Source organism: Myotis daubentonii, chromosome 4 (genome assembly GCF_963259705.1).
Source record: "Myotis daubentonii chromosome 4, mMyoDau2.1, whole genome shotgun sequence".
Lineage (NCBI taxonomy): Eukaryota > Metazoa > Chordata > Mammalia > Chiroptera > Vespertilionidae > Myotis > Myotis daubentonii.
The window spans coordinates 55658114-55673487 of NC_081843.1; positions in this window are offsets into that span (position 1 = coordinate 55658114).

Here is a 15374-nt window from a genome sequence, read left to right on the forward strand (position 1 = left end):
GCTAAACGCCTTGTTTAGTTTTCAATTTGAAAGCCATCACAATCTCAGTAAAGGAACCACAATGTAAATGTATAAGTAGAAAGACAAACATGCCTATATGAAACTTACAGCTGCTATTTCATCCTGTTAAATAATATGCAAAAACAAAATAATAGTTAGTAGTGAAAAAGCCACTTGGCTGGAAGATATATGTGTATGCCTGGTAAGGAAATCATGTGATAAGTTAACTAGCACAAAGACTTACTGGTTACCATTACTTTAAAATATATATATATATTTTTATTAATTTTAATCTCTCCCACATGCAACCCGGCCATGGATGAAGCCTACCGGAATTGAACTGGTGATCTTTCTGTGCACAGGGTGATGCTCAACCAGCTGAGCCACACTGGCCACGGCTACCATTCATTTTAATTTCAACCACACACTCTATTCTCCATTGTGAAAAATAGTCATTTATGTCTTTGTGAAAAAATTCACAAGGATAGATTTCAGAAGTACATGAAAGTAAAAGTTGAATGTTTCCATAAGTCTGGATAATTCAGTCTTTAAGGAATTTATTCATATAAAATCTGTGACTTTACAACAAATATAGAATCCACTGAATGGTAGAAGTTTTAAAGTTAAATTTATCTAATTTATATAACTGAGCAGCCGAATGTACATTTTTCTCTGGTTTAGGTTGAAAATAAAGCATTGCATTTTTATTGAACTTAAATGTATGTCAGAGTTGAAGCAAGATGCTTAGTTAGGTACTTTAATAAGCAATAACTCCACAGACATTTTATATGATATTTATAGTAAATAATGTCAGGAATACCCTCTATGAGCTTATAAAATATTTAGTCCAACAATAAAAGAATCAAATATTCTTTTTGAGTTATATATGATGTTTGCTACTTCTAATAATTAGAGAGATTTAAAGGAGAAAAAATATAAACCTGGAGAAAAATAAGTATACAATAATCTCTTATGTTTAAAAATCTAATGAGATGAATTTATCATTACCTTATTAATAATATTAACTTTGTTCAAGAAGCCCAAAGGGTTAAATGAACAATTAGTATAAACTTTTATTTCAATAAATGGAAGATTCTAAAATGCTCATTTTAGAATCTGATATATTTATAAATATATTTATAATCATAAATAGAAATACATGGAATGAATTATATTAGTTTTGATATTTACTAAAGTGTCTTCTTAGGTTTCCATTGTCTTTATAACTCAAATATTACATATTATCTGGGACGGGCACAACCATCTTTCTACAATACTCTGTAGGGGCTAATATTAATTAACTAGGGGCCCGGTGCACGAAATTCGTGCACTGGGTGTGCGTGGGGGGGGAGTGTCCCTCAGCCCAGTCTGCCCCCTCTCACATACTGGGAGCCCTCAGGCGTTGACCCCCATCACCCTCCAATCGCAGGATCGGCCCCTTGCCCAGGCCTGACGCCTCAGACAGAGGCGTCAGGCCTGGGCAGGGGACCCTCATTTCCCCCCATCACTGGTTCTGCCCCCAGCCCAGGCCTGATGCCTCGGCCAGAGGCGTAGACCCCCATCACCCTCCGATCGCCTGATCGGCCCCTTGCCCAGGCCTGACACCTCCGCCAGAGGTGTCAGGCTTGGACAGGGGACCCCCATCTCCCCCTGATCACTGGCTCTGGCCTCCACCCAGGCCTGAGGCCTCTGGCCCAGGAATCATGCCTGGGCAGGGGACCCCCATCTCCCTCTGATCGCTTGCTCCACCCCCTGCCCAAGCCTGACGCCTCTGACCCAGGCTTCAGGCCTGGGCAAGGGGACCATCATATCCCCCCAATCCCCGGCTCCGCCCCCCACCCAGGCCTGATGCCTCGGCCAGAGGAGTTGACCCTCATCACCCTCCGATCACCAATCACCGGATCGGCCCCTTGACCAGGCCTGAGGTCTCTGGCAGAGGTGTCAGGCCTGGGCAGGGGACCCCCAGCTCCCCGTGGTTGCAGGCTCCGCCCCTGCCCAGGCCTAACTCCTCTGGCCTAGGCGTCCGGCCCGGGCAGCGGGGACCCACAGCTGCAGCGGCCCCGCGATCGTGGGCTCCGCTTTAGGCCCAGGCAAGGGACCCCTAGCTCCTGGGACTGCCAGCTTCGACCGTGCCCAGCTCCCATCGCTGGCTCCACCCCTACTTCCTGCTATCACTGGCCAGGGCGGCAAAGGCGCCTGATTTTCTGATCATGGCTGGGGGGCAGGGCAAAGGCGGCCCCAGGGCCGCCTTTGCCCTGCCCCCCAGCTCTTAGCTCCCCCCTGGGTTTCTGATCACTGTAAGTGGCAGGGGGCTTCTTCCTGCTTTCCCTTTCGCCTCCCTGCATTGTGCCTACATATGCAAATTAACCGCCATCTTGTTGGCAGTTAACTGCCAATCTTAGTTGGCAGTTAATTTGCATATAGCCCTGATTAGCAAATTAAAACGGTATCGTTGTACGCCAATTACCATTTTTCTCTTTTATTAGATAGGATTGTAAAGACACAAAACACACATGTGTGGGCACTCACACTCAAAGCCTTACTGTCAAAATACATAAAAGGTAAAGCTAAGTTTTACTAATTATATCAGGGTAGAGAATATATCACAATAATCACAATAAGACTTCATAAAAGGATTCTCTTGTAATACTTCACTCTTTTCTTAAATGTTTCACTGCCGTCGGAATCTCCTACATCTATTTTTCCTAGTACCTTCTTTCCAAATCCTGGTTTACTGCTCTTTCTATTCATGTTACTAACTTTCCTTAGAGCTTGTTTTACTGTATCCCCAACTGGCACAATTTAGCCTTTTCTTGACTGCAGTTCTCCTTTAGACCCACTACTTCCCTCAATACAGCATTAGGTGGCAAAGTCATCTAACTGCTTAGAATGCAAAGTAGAGAAGTGATTGCAAGTGCCATTTTTCCCCCTCATCATACATACTGTGTATGTATGTTCAATAACCTCATAGAATCAGTTGGTTTGTTAAAGACAATTTATATAGTGTAAATGCTATTTAATTTATTGAAGAGCAGACAAAATGATTAGTTAAGGTTAGTATGTAATGTTTATAGCCATTTGATAGTTTCATTTTTGAAGTAGATATTTTTACCTGGGCATAAATTAGCATTATGTATTGACATTTTATGCATATCTGCTATCAGTGGGTCTGAATAGGAAATTAGACTAAGGTGATCATGTTTCTGTCTTTCTTTCTTTTTTTCTCTTGGAGAAAAATGTGGAGAAAAGCACAGCATATACTCCATGGCTGTGGACTATAAACTAAATAAAGAAGTGATATTTATTATCATTGAAAGTTTTGGTCAGAAAGTGTTGATACTAGAGTTTATAACGTTCAAATGAAGCACAGCTAGGCAACAGTAAAGTCCAGCATGTGGCTTTGTGACAGAGTTGATGATCTGTGATGGGACTGTCTGATCTTTTCTGATAATTGTATCATCAGATATCTACTTGTCTTTTACATGAACATTCCACTCCCTAATGTTTAGACCTTGCCCACATAAGTAAGATACCATTTTATATAAATCTAGTTCTTTCTAGCTGAGTATTATTGCTTGTGTCTTCCTTCTTATCAGTTATGTATTTAATTCACCAAAAGTATCACTGTGATAGTCACTGACAGAAGAAAGATTAATTCATAGAATCAATCCTCAATAAGTTCATGACCTCGTGTGAGCATGGAATTACATGGCTATCCATTACCTCATTTGTAAAGTCAACATCATGGGATTCCTGTAAGGACTGGATGAGTTGATCCATAAAAAAGCACTTGGAATAGTTCTTGGCACATTTTAAGAATGTAATGGTAGTTAGAGTTGAGGCTGGCAGGGGCCAATGTGCAAAAGCAGCTAAATAGATGGTGTGTTCAGGGCATGCAACAAGCCTGATAGGGCTGCAACATAAGACAAACCTATTCTGTAAACTCATTTGAATATCAATGCAACAGAAGTAATTGATAAAATAAATATACTTTGATAAATTTTACTAAGCATTCTAAAGCCAAACCAAAATTATATTTTGATTTTTAAGTTCATTAGTCCTGTCTTCCTTCCATTAATTTACGTAAGGGGTGTGTGTGTGTGTGTGTGAAAGAGAGGAAAATGTAAGGAAGAAAGAATAGCCTCTTGAAGAATCTCTTTTCTTTTCCTGGTACACACATAAACATATTTTGGAGATTCTGTCCACTTACTGATCTAGAAGTCAATTTCCCCATATGAAGCCCCTGAAGACAGACCATCAAAATGTCATCCCTCTGATCAGAATGATGAGGAATCCTTACCCTGAAGAGGAAAAGATTCACCTTTTGAAACTGACTTTGCTTACTCTGGATGAAATCTACCTGCCACCATTTTCTAAGAAGACACTCTTTTCTGGATTGACCCACAAACCCTGTTAAACCCGGATTTCTTGGATTTACTTCAGTGCTACACTTTCTGGAATGTTTGCCAGTGTTCTTTTTAATCCATCAAGTCTTTTCATTCTTCCTTAAAAATTAAACTCTCAAATTTTACTTAACTCCTTTCTTAAAGCTTCAAGACCACTGTACTCTCATTGTTAAAATAATTTGAATATTACACCCAGCCTTCCAATAATTATATTGTCCACAACGCTTGGCAATTTAATATTTTTGTGAACATATTTATCCCCAATCAATATCATAAATTGCTCTAAGTCAAGTTTCATTTTATACTATTTATGCTTCCAACATTTCTGATATCTGCTACATACTCAATAACTATTTAGTAAATTTGAAAGTCATTTAGGCAAAATTGCACAAGTATTTAATTTTGCTCTACGAGAAATAAATAATTGAGAAACACAGTTTTGACTCTGTCCTTTCTCTGAATCTTCATATAGTTTATAGAGGATGTGAAGATACATCATGGCACAATTTATTAAGGCAGCTATGTAGTGCCCCGTTCCAGTAACTGGCTTTAGGTGAATATGAGCACTGTCAGTAAATGGCAAAGAAAATTAGATTAAGAGAGTTATATAATTTAAATGACTGTTCTACATCCTGGTGATTGTTTTTAAAAGGGCTAGGACTTTTATTGAGTATCACAATTGAATGTTGTATTGCTTTTCTTTGTTTGTGGAGATGAGGTAAATATAAAAGCCTATTAATATGAGAACTAAATAACTAAATACCTCATGGCAATTCAAGTTATTAACTTAGTAGTTGGCCAGTACTAAAAGGCAAAATTCTCCCATTATTGTATATAAGAGGTGTATTAAGAGCAATTTATTTGTAAGAAAGCTGAAGCAAATTTTATCCTTTCTACTGGTATATTGCAAAGACTATAAGGATAAAACCAGATACTTTTGTCTCACCTCAGATATTTGTCAAGCATATATATCCAGAAATGTGAAATTTTAAGGAAATTTCAAAATTATATTATTTGTTTTCACTTTATACTTCTATTTAAAAGGAATAATAAAATGGGTAAGTATAATTTATTTAAAACGAGATCTACACACAGAGACAGAGTTAATACTAAATTAGCTGCTTTAATGGAAGGGACAATGTCTGAATATCTAAAAATAAGTTCTCTTTGGCTTTTGAAATAAGCTCAAAGTTTAATAGGGCATATTTACTAATTATATTTAAAATGTCAATTAAAAATATTAAAATGAGTTTATATTTTTAGATTTACACAGAACATATACATGTCAGAATAAATAATTCACATTGTGAAAGGAAAAAATAAAAGTCAGTTTTGTGGCAAAATAATTTTTCTCACATTTAGATATGCATTCTCATAAAATTAATGTATGCTTAGAACATTTAACAAATACACAAAACTTGATTTCTCGTCTGATTATTAACAATTATGAGTTAACTTGTATTTTTGTTTGGCTTTAGAATGGATAATGATGAGTTTATATCTTTGTTTTTAGAATGGACTATACAGGGTATACCAAAAATATATACACATTTTGAATAATTATTAATTCCAATGAATTAAATCTGAAAAGAAAGAAACACTGGAATTAATAATTATTCAAAGTGTGTATAGATTTTTTGTGACATTCTATATATAATTAACATAAGGTTTTGGTGATAGCTTATCTATATCAATAAAATCAGCAAATAAAGAAGGTACTAATATAAGTGGCCAATTAATATTGTGAAAGATATTTTGAGATTCTAAAGAAAATAACATATATTAATTGTATACAGTTTTTCCCAGAGATGTTTGGATTTTTCTCATATTCCTATTCTAAAGGAAGAGTGAATTTTCTTACTTTTTTCTACCACTATAGAAAGCAAAAAATTTTCAATTTTTTTATTTGCTTCAGGTAAATTTAGAAATTCTGATAGTATATTCTCTTAAAAAAAGATTTTTCCCCCAGTATATGTAGCTGACTGCTATAATCTAGCAGTAGTCCTGGCAAAAAAATACCTCATAATATTTATCACTACTTAATAAAGCAGGGGCAGAATACCTGTTTTGCTGTAGTAATCCTCTACCTTCTCACATTGTTTTTAGAGACAGTGATGACTTTTTCTTAGTTGAGCAAAGTCTGTACATAAGGATTGACCTTTTTTCAATGAGCATTTTTTGTTGTTGTTTTTTTCTCCATTGATTTTTAGAGAAATTGGAAGAGAGGGAGGGGGGGAGAAGAAAAGAGAGAGAAACATCAATATGAGAGAAACACATTCATTGGTTGCCTCGCACACACACACTCCAACTGGGGCCGGGATTGAACCTGGCACCCATGTGTGTCCTTGACTGGAATTGAACCCAGGACCCTTTTGCAGGCCAACGCTCTAAACCCCGAGCCATACCAACCAGAGCAATGAGCAGTCATTGTTAAATATGTTTCCACATTTACTGCTTTTCAAATATAACATCCATATAGTATTTCATATCTTACTTTCAGGCCATGTGGCTGTTACTAATATTCAAAGCAAAGCACCACCATTTAAGAATGATTACATAGTTAATTCAGAAATAAGCATTAATTAAATTTTTGTTTAAAAGATCATGCCTCCCTACAAATTAAATTTATAAGTTCAGTCAAAGATTTAATTACCTTTTTAAATTATATGTTGCTAAATTAAGTAGTGTGGTTGGATTTTTCACTTCTTAAACAGTTATGTTTATATTATGTAGATCTAGCTCTGAGTTCTTGCCCAGAATGTCAGGCAATGAGCCAGAATTGAGTTGAATCCTTTTGATGTAAATGATGCTCAGGGTGACCTAAAGTACACTATAGAGCTGAGCAGCCAAATGCCTACTCATATCCAAATTATAATAGACCTGATTGCAATTTCAGAATCTCAACAGCATATTTAAAATACAACTTTAGAGCTGAAATGCCTTTCCAAACAAAGACACCTTGCCATTAGAAACTCTTTACAATCTTTCCTGTTTGTTTCCCATTTGCATGTAAAAATCCCATGAGTAAAATAGAGTAAACAATTAATTCCACTTAAGTTTGTCATGAAAAGGAAGTATAATATTTGATGACAAAGCTCATAGTATTATCTTCAACAACAAAGAAGTTATATTTGATTAGAAAAGTTAATTACATGCATAAAGAGAGCTGAGAAGCTAACAGCTAATCACTCATAAAGGGAAATTAAATCTAATTTTCTAACTGACAGTTGCTATCTGGCAATGTTTTTATTAAACAAAACAAATTTCAATTTACTATTGTGGGAACTCTAAAATTTTATGGGGCACAAGCAGACATATATAAATTAGATTCAAAGCCAATGAATACAGAGGGCTGCAGCAAGTCAGCACTTTTTTTCAATGGATATTTTTTGTAGTTTTTGTTGTCACTGTTAACTATTAGCAGCTAAATTAAATCATAATGAAGCATTGCAGAAATCCTTAAGATCTAATTCTCTTTGCTCCTTTTTCATTGCTGCCTCAATTATTATGGAGAACTAAAGTGAGAAACTTATTATTATGTAGAACTAAAGTGAGAAAAATGCTTAGGATATTGAAGCCTCATGCACAATTAAAGCTACTTCATACTGATGATCTTATCTGTCTGGTATTCTGTCTTTACTATTGGCCCAGAACTTACTCATTCATGTCAGAGTGAAACAAGGCCTTAAAAATGTGCTGAAAATACACTTTCACTTAGGAAAACTTTACTGCAATTCTAGCTAAAGAACTAACAATAATCATAAAAAACATGAAGAAAAAGTATTTTGAGGAGTTTTCAATGGTTTTGAACAAAACAGCTCCACTCTGAGTCATTTTCTTAGTGGAGGCATGACCTCCAGTCAAGAGACATCACTAGTTAAGATGGCAAGAAGATTACATTGAGTCTGAAAGAGCATTCTTTGTAGTATATAACTACTGGCATATTATAAAAAGTTCTTCTATCATTGAAATATTGGTGTTGAACACATTTAAAAAAACACACATATTTTATTGATTTTTTACAGAGAGGAAGGGACAGGGATAGAGAGTTAGAAACATCGATGAGAGAGAAACATTGATCAGCTGCCCCCTGCACACCCCCTACTGTGGATGTGCCTGCAACCAAGGTACATGTCCTTGACCAGAATCGAACCTAGGACCCTTCAGTCTGCAGGCCGACACTCTATCCACTGAGCCAAACCGGTTAGGGCTGAACACATTTTTAAGACAAGTCGCTTTCCTTGTGTTTAGTGAAAGTGTGTTCATTCACAGTTAAACAGTGGCCCAAAGACCAGCCATTGTCTTCGTTCTACTTATCCAGTTCCAGACGATCTGTTAAAACTACCCAATTCATATTTGTCATAAGACAAGGGGCTACAGGTGGAAGTAGGTGCCAGTTTAGAAGCATGTCATGGTGATCTTCAAACACAGCCATGAGAACAAAATAAAACTTTGCATTTTAAATAAATCCAAAATGTAATCCTGTTATTGCAATTGGCTACAATTCTAGCAAACAAAGTATACAGTTTTCTCTTATTTTATACAGCCTCTGAAAATTGAGTTCACCTGGCATTATGTATAATAAAAAATTTGAGAGGAACAAAAAAAAAGGAATTATGATATACATTTATTATTATAAAGTATTTCATGATAAGCATGGCTGTTTACCAATTGGAAGCCATTACATTCAAATATGGTGGTCACATCTGATCTGTAGCACCATCACAGTGTATATGGGAGGTATTCATTTTATCTGGGGGGAAAAATTCAAAGTAACCATAAATTTGCTTATAATTTCTTAGTAAATCAACAACAACAACAAAACTGTATGGTAAACAGATGATCATTCATGATTAAGTATGTAAAGAAAATTCTATGGAAATGTTTTAAGTTTTGCCATAAATTTGTAGCATCACCAGGAGGCTTTGTAAAATCAATAATATTCTGGCTTTGCAATTCATAGGAAAGTATCCTTGATTTAATTACTCTCTTTTAACATTGATACTGTAATAGAATATAAAACAGTGAATTCAATTGGTAGAGAAAAACATCATTAAAATCAAGAATTCAAAGACAACCCTTAGCTAACTTATTAATTTTTTTCACCCAACATTGATTATTATGCATATCATATTTTCCTATACAAAGAAAAGTTTAAAACAATAATTAGAACCTCTAATATTTTCTCTAAAAGATTATCCAACAAAACAGTCACCTCAAAACACTGTTGTGAGATATTCATAATATATTGCCTAGCATAGTGTGAGGGCGGAACAAGTATTTCTCTATCCTCAAGGTTCTTCAGGATGGTCTAGACATAAGGCAGATTAGCAAGAGAAAATAACCGAATTTAGTACATACATATAAATAGGAATCCACATAATTGAGCGAATCAGAGACCCCACATGCAGGAGAGGTTCAGAGATGTCAAGGGACTAGTAGATATTTAAGACATTCTGAGCAAGGAATGAGGTAAGGTATCATGGCAGTTTCATGGTCATTGCAAGATGCTTAGTAAATAGAAGTTTATCCTGCCCTATAGATAGGTCAAAAGTGGTTATCTCTGGTACTCATTTATTATGAGCTAGGCCTTAATTCAAGTTCTTCTAGGTAGTTAATAGAGGGGCAGATGCTTTTCCTGAACCCAAAAGAATCTGCACACCACAGAGCTACATTTTGGGGTGACTCATTCTGAACCCCCCACAATAGAATCCATCAGTAATATTTTTGATAAATTAAATTTAACTCTGAGTTTATTTCATTGTTACTGGAAATATTGTAGTTTCCCAATATTATTATGTGTATTGATAATTTATACAGATGAATTTTTTTCTCATTGTTAAATAAATACACCTCATCTCTCCTCAAAATTCACTTTTCTTCGTCTCTTGAACCTTACAGAAATTGTGTAAAGGTAAAAAATTACTTTTTGAAAAAGACCAAGCTTCTAGAACTATAGAAATCTATGGGATTAAAATTACTAGGCATAATAACCCTGGCTAAAATTCCAGCAAAAGAATGTTTACTACAAATTAATAGAAAGTAGGCAATTGAAAATTAGCCACAGAAATCCAAACGTTTTACATTGCTTCCAGGAATATGTCCTTAGAGTTACATTCAGGTTGACTCAAAGCTCAGGTCAAATATCTATAGTAAATGCTTTTCAGTGCTGTCATCAAGGGTTCAAGAAAAAACATTGTCTCAATGTTGCTCATTTTTTCTCTGATCTGAAATCCTTCAGGCTCACTCCTGCCCCTAATTCTCTAAAGTCTTTAAAATCTACCTTCTCTACCAGACTCATCTTTGTGAAAGCAAAACTCATCTTTACATTTTCAGAACATCATCATTTTAGAGTTGAACTATTTCTAAATCAGTTAAAAGAATAAAGAGAAAATTTATATGTATCTAGTCTTTTATAATTACCACATAATCTCTTTGAGTTTTCTTGTGGATTTGATGCCAGTTCCTTTTTATCTTGAATAATTTCCTTTAGTATTCTTGAAAGACCAGACTCCTACCCATGGAAGTTCTGTTTTGTTTATGTAGGAATGTTTAGTTGGCTTTTTTTAAAAGATAGTTTTGGTGAATCATGTTCTTTCTTTCAGCACTTTGAACATATCATCCTTTTGCCTCCTGGTCTCCAATGTTTAAGATGAAAAGTTAGTTTTTAAGTTTTGCAGGGTTCCCTTGTATGTGTTGAGTCATTTTTCTCTTATCTTTGTCTTTCACCACTTGAACTATGGTATATCTGAGTTTGGATCTTTTTTATTTTATCCTTCTTAAGTTTTACTGTGTTTTTTAGGTCTGTACATTGCTGTTTTTCATCAAGTTTGGGACATTTTCAACCATATTTCTTCAAATATGTTTTCCTGCTTTTTTATCTCCTTTCTCTCCTGATATTTCCATTATAAGTATGTCAATATGTTTAGTGTCATCTCACATTTTTCTGAGACTGTTCATGTTTTTTTATGCTTTTCTTGCTTAGAACACACCATCTCTACTTGTCTACTTTCAAAATGATTTTGTTCTGCAACTCAAATATACTCTGAGACACTTTAGTGAACTTTTGCTTTTTTTTTTAATCATTATAGTTTTTACCTCCAAAATTGCATTGCCTTTAAAGAAAAATCCTGCCCCTGTTATTGCAGTCCCTACTGATGAGACATTATTATTATATCTTCCTTTAATTTTTAAACATTTGGTTAATCTTAGTTCTTTGAACATATTTATACTAGGGGCTTTGAAGCTTTTGTCTGCCAGGTCCAACAGCTGAGCAAAAATCAACCCTTCAAAGTTAGTTACTATTGCTTATTGACTTACTATGTAAAGGTCTCATTTTCCGGTTCTTTTAGTGTGTCATAATTTTTATTGAAAATTAGACATTTTAGGCCATATATTGTATGATTTCTGAATACCAAACTCCTTCCTCTTTCTTAAGGCTTGATTTTGTTTTTGTTTATTGGTTTTTATTTACTGACTTGGTTATATAAATTCTCTGAAGTTTGTTTCCTCCATAGTGTACAATATTAAATGGCTATGCTCAGAGTTTGTTTTGTTTTTACTTTAGCCTGTCTTGCCAGTATCCATATAAACCATTTATTAACCAAAGGCTGCTTTTAAGCTATCTTAGGCAGATGTAATTTTACTCTTTACTGCTGAATGTATGTGTGGCTTGCAGATTGTTTATATATTCATAGTTGGTAAATTGTTTATATATTCATAGTTGGTAAAGTTTACATATTTTTTCTTTATGTTTAGCCAGAGACTAGGAGCTCAAGGATGGTCTTTTCTGGCATTCCTAAGAATGGGCAGTCTTGAGCATATGAACAGCTTTCCAGACCACCAATAATTACTTTAGTTTTATTTTCACTCCTGTATTCCTAGGATTTGTACTAGGTCTGAGTAATTTATTATTCAGCTCATATTTAGTTATTACATAAGACTCTAGAGCCCATTGTGTTTTGCTGTTGGATATGGGAGTAGTTTGGGATTGGGAGCTGGGTAAGGAAAGGAAGCCTCATAAGGAAAGAGAACTCCAGTCTTCTCAGTTGTGCCTGCCTACAATAGCACTTCTACAATGCAGAACTGGGGATGAAAAAATATGCTAGTGGCCTTTCCTGAAGTACAACTATAATCCTAGACTAGGAGCTGGCAGGAGAGGAATCTTGGCCACATTTGTCAAGAGTAAAATGCCCACAATAGAACTTCTGTCTCTTAGTGGGAGAGAAGAAGATGTGAAGGGAGGTCATAAATCTAATGCTGCAGAACCTTGCTGTTCTAAATGATATTTAGCAAATTTTCTTGGGTAAATGTCCATTTGCTATATGTCCTTAGGAACATTTACAGAGACTTTAATTTTTTTCACCATTTAAATGACTGATTTTCTTGGAAAATTATCCATCAATTTCCTCACACCACCACTCACTGTAGAATATTTACAAAATCCATTTGAGGTCATGCTGTTATTATCCCAAATTTAAGATGAAAAAACTAGGCTCAGATGAAATGCCTAATTTGCTTTTGTTGAATTTCCTTGACTTAGTACAATTCTCTGGCCGATAGTATTAATTCAACACATATTTTTTTAAAAGTTTGTTTGTTAATGAAAATAATGTATCTGAGCTTTCCTTTAGAAGCTTTAAGTCCAACAATTAAAATCTAATATTCTTAAGTGTTTTATAGAAAAATTAAATCAAATACATGTCAATGTCATGAGTTGAGTCATACTACAATAATTATAAGCCAGAGATCAGTGAGTAGAGTGGATCACATTGATTCTGTTTGCTCAAGTCGTTGAAAGTGAGTCTTCATAGAGTTCATTGAAATTATTACTACAATGTCCTTTAAGAACCCCTCTCTGAAGCAAAACCAGGAGTGACACATATTGAGAAATAAGTGCACTGACTGTTAAATCTTCGTGTGACACATGTGCTTCGTGCATGAGAACACTGAATGGCCTGGGATTTAAGTGAAGTTCAGAGCCTGCAGCAGATATGCTTCCCAGAGCAAATCACTCCTCTTGACTCTGAACTTTGCCAGATGACCTGAGGCAAAGTGCTGACTGAGGCTCTGTATGCCCAAATCACTGCCCTTGATCAATGAATGGCTCCTCTCTCCAGGATACATCATTTCAGTCCTGTTGCTTCTATGGGATCATTCAGGAAGGCATTCAAGGTTGTGGTGAAAATCAAACTTGTAAAGAAATTTATTTAAGTTCTCTCAAATGAGTTCTATTATGTCAGGACTCACGTACTTAATGCTTAAGAAGAATGACTTTATAATTTACTATAGGAGACAATTGCCTAGCGAGGAGGAAATTTATTTTGGTTGGCTTTTTATAATTCAGATTTTCTGATCAAATGTCAAAATTATACTGGGTGAGCAAAGTTTGGTTTACAGTTTTTCATTATTTACTCTGTGTTTCAGGGACTCACAACTGCCAACACTTGTATTTTCTCTCTTTTTTTATTTTTCTTATGTAGCTACAGCTTAAATAAATAACTATCGTTTAAAGAACAAAAGTAAGAAAATTAGAATTATTGTGTTGGTTCATTTGGGAAATATTAAAAGTGCTATAGGCCAAGTACTTTTTGTTGTGGTTGCCAGTCTTAAGTGATGCAATGCTTTAACCCCTCATGATGTCTGTGCTGGGAAGAGTATTGGCCATCTGGGTTTGGTTTCTACCTTTGCCACTTAAAAGATCTATGACTTAACATCTGCTATGTAATCTCTGATTATCAGGTATTTTTCTTTAAAATGCATATAGTAATATCTATTCCACATGATTGTGGGCATTGACTAAGATAAGTACATGTAAATATTCTTTGTTTACATAGTGCTAGGTAAATTCAGCATACACACACAGATACACAAATGTGTTTTTTTTTCCCTCTCACTTTTTATATAATGGAGCAGAGATTTGATTAATTGAACATACTAAATTTGTGGATTCTGAAATTAAATTATAACACTAAATGAAACTGCAGATAATATATAATTTACATATATAATTTATCAGTATGTTTTATATATGTGTATACATAATGCTTTATATATATGTGAGTGTGTTATATAAAAATATGTGCTAATTTTGCAAGACTGGTCATTAGATTGTTTAATTGCATAAATGGTTCTGAAACCACTGAATATCCATGTAGGCATATATTTGATCTATACTTCATATACAAAAATGAACTCAAATAATTTATAATTCTAAAATTAAAACCTAAATTGTAAAACTTCTAGAAGAAAACATAGGAGAAAACTTTTGTAATCTAATGTTAGGCATCAATTTCTTACATGTGACTGCAATGCATAATACATAAAATAAGAAGTTGATAAATTGGTTTTATCAAAATTAAAATGTATGTTGTCAAAAAACGTTAAGGGAATGGAGAGACAAAATAAAGACTGAGAAAATATCTGCAAATTGTATATATGGTAAATAATTTTTACCAAAAATATATGTCAAAACTCTCAAAAGTCTACTCAAAACTTAATAAAAAAACAAAAAAAAAATAAAATTGGCAAAACATGTCAATACTTTATCAAAAAATATATAGGGTGTCCCAAAAATGTACATACACACTTTGAATAATTATAAAGGCAGTGTTTATTCAAATACATTTCATTTTCAAAATTGAGCTATTGGCTATTAAAGTGTGCATACAATTTTTGGAGACATCCCTTATATCTATGAAAAAACAGGACATGAAAAGATACTGCACATCCTTAGTCATTTGAAAACTACAAATTAAAACCAAATGGGATAATACTATATATTTATAAGAATGGATAAAATTTAAAGATTATTAAGTGTTGGAAAGCATGTAAGGATAGTGTTTTAAAAAACATTTCTGGTAGCAATACAATGATAGACCACTTTGGGAATACATAAATTTATTTTAATAAGTGAAGTGTACACCTACAATGAGATCCAGTTACCCTCTGTACTAGCTATTTACACAA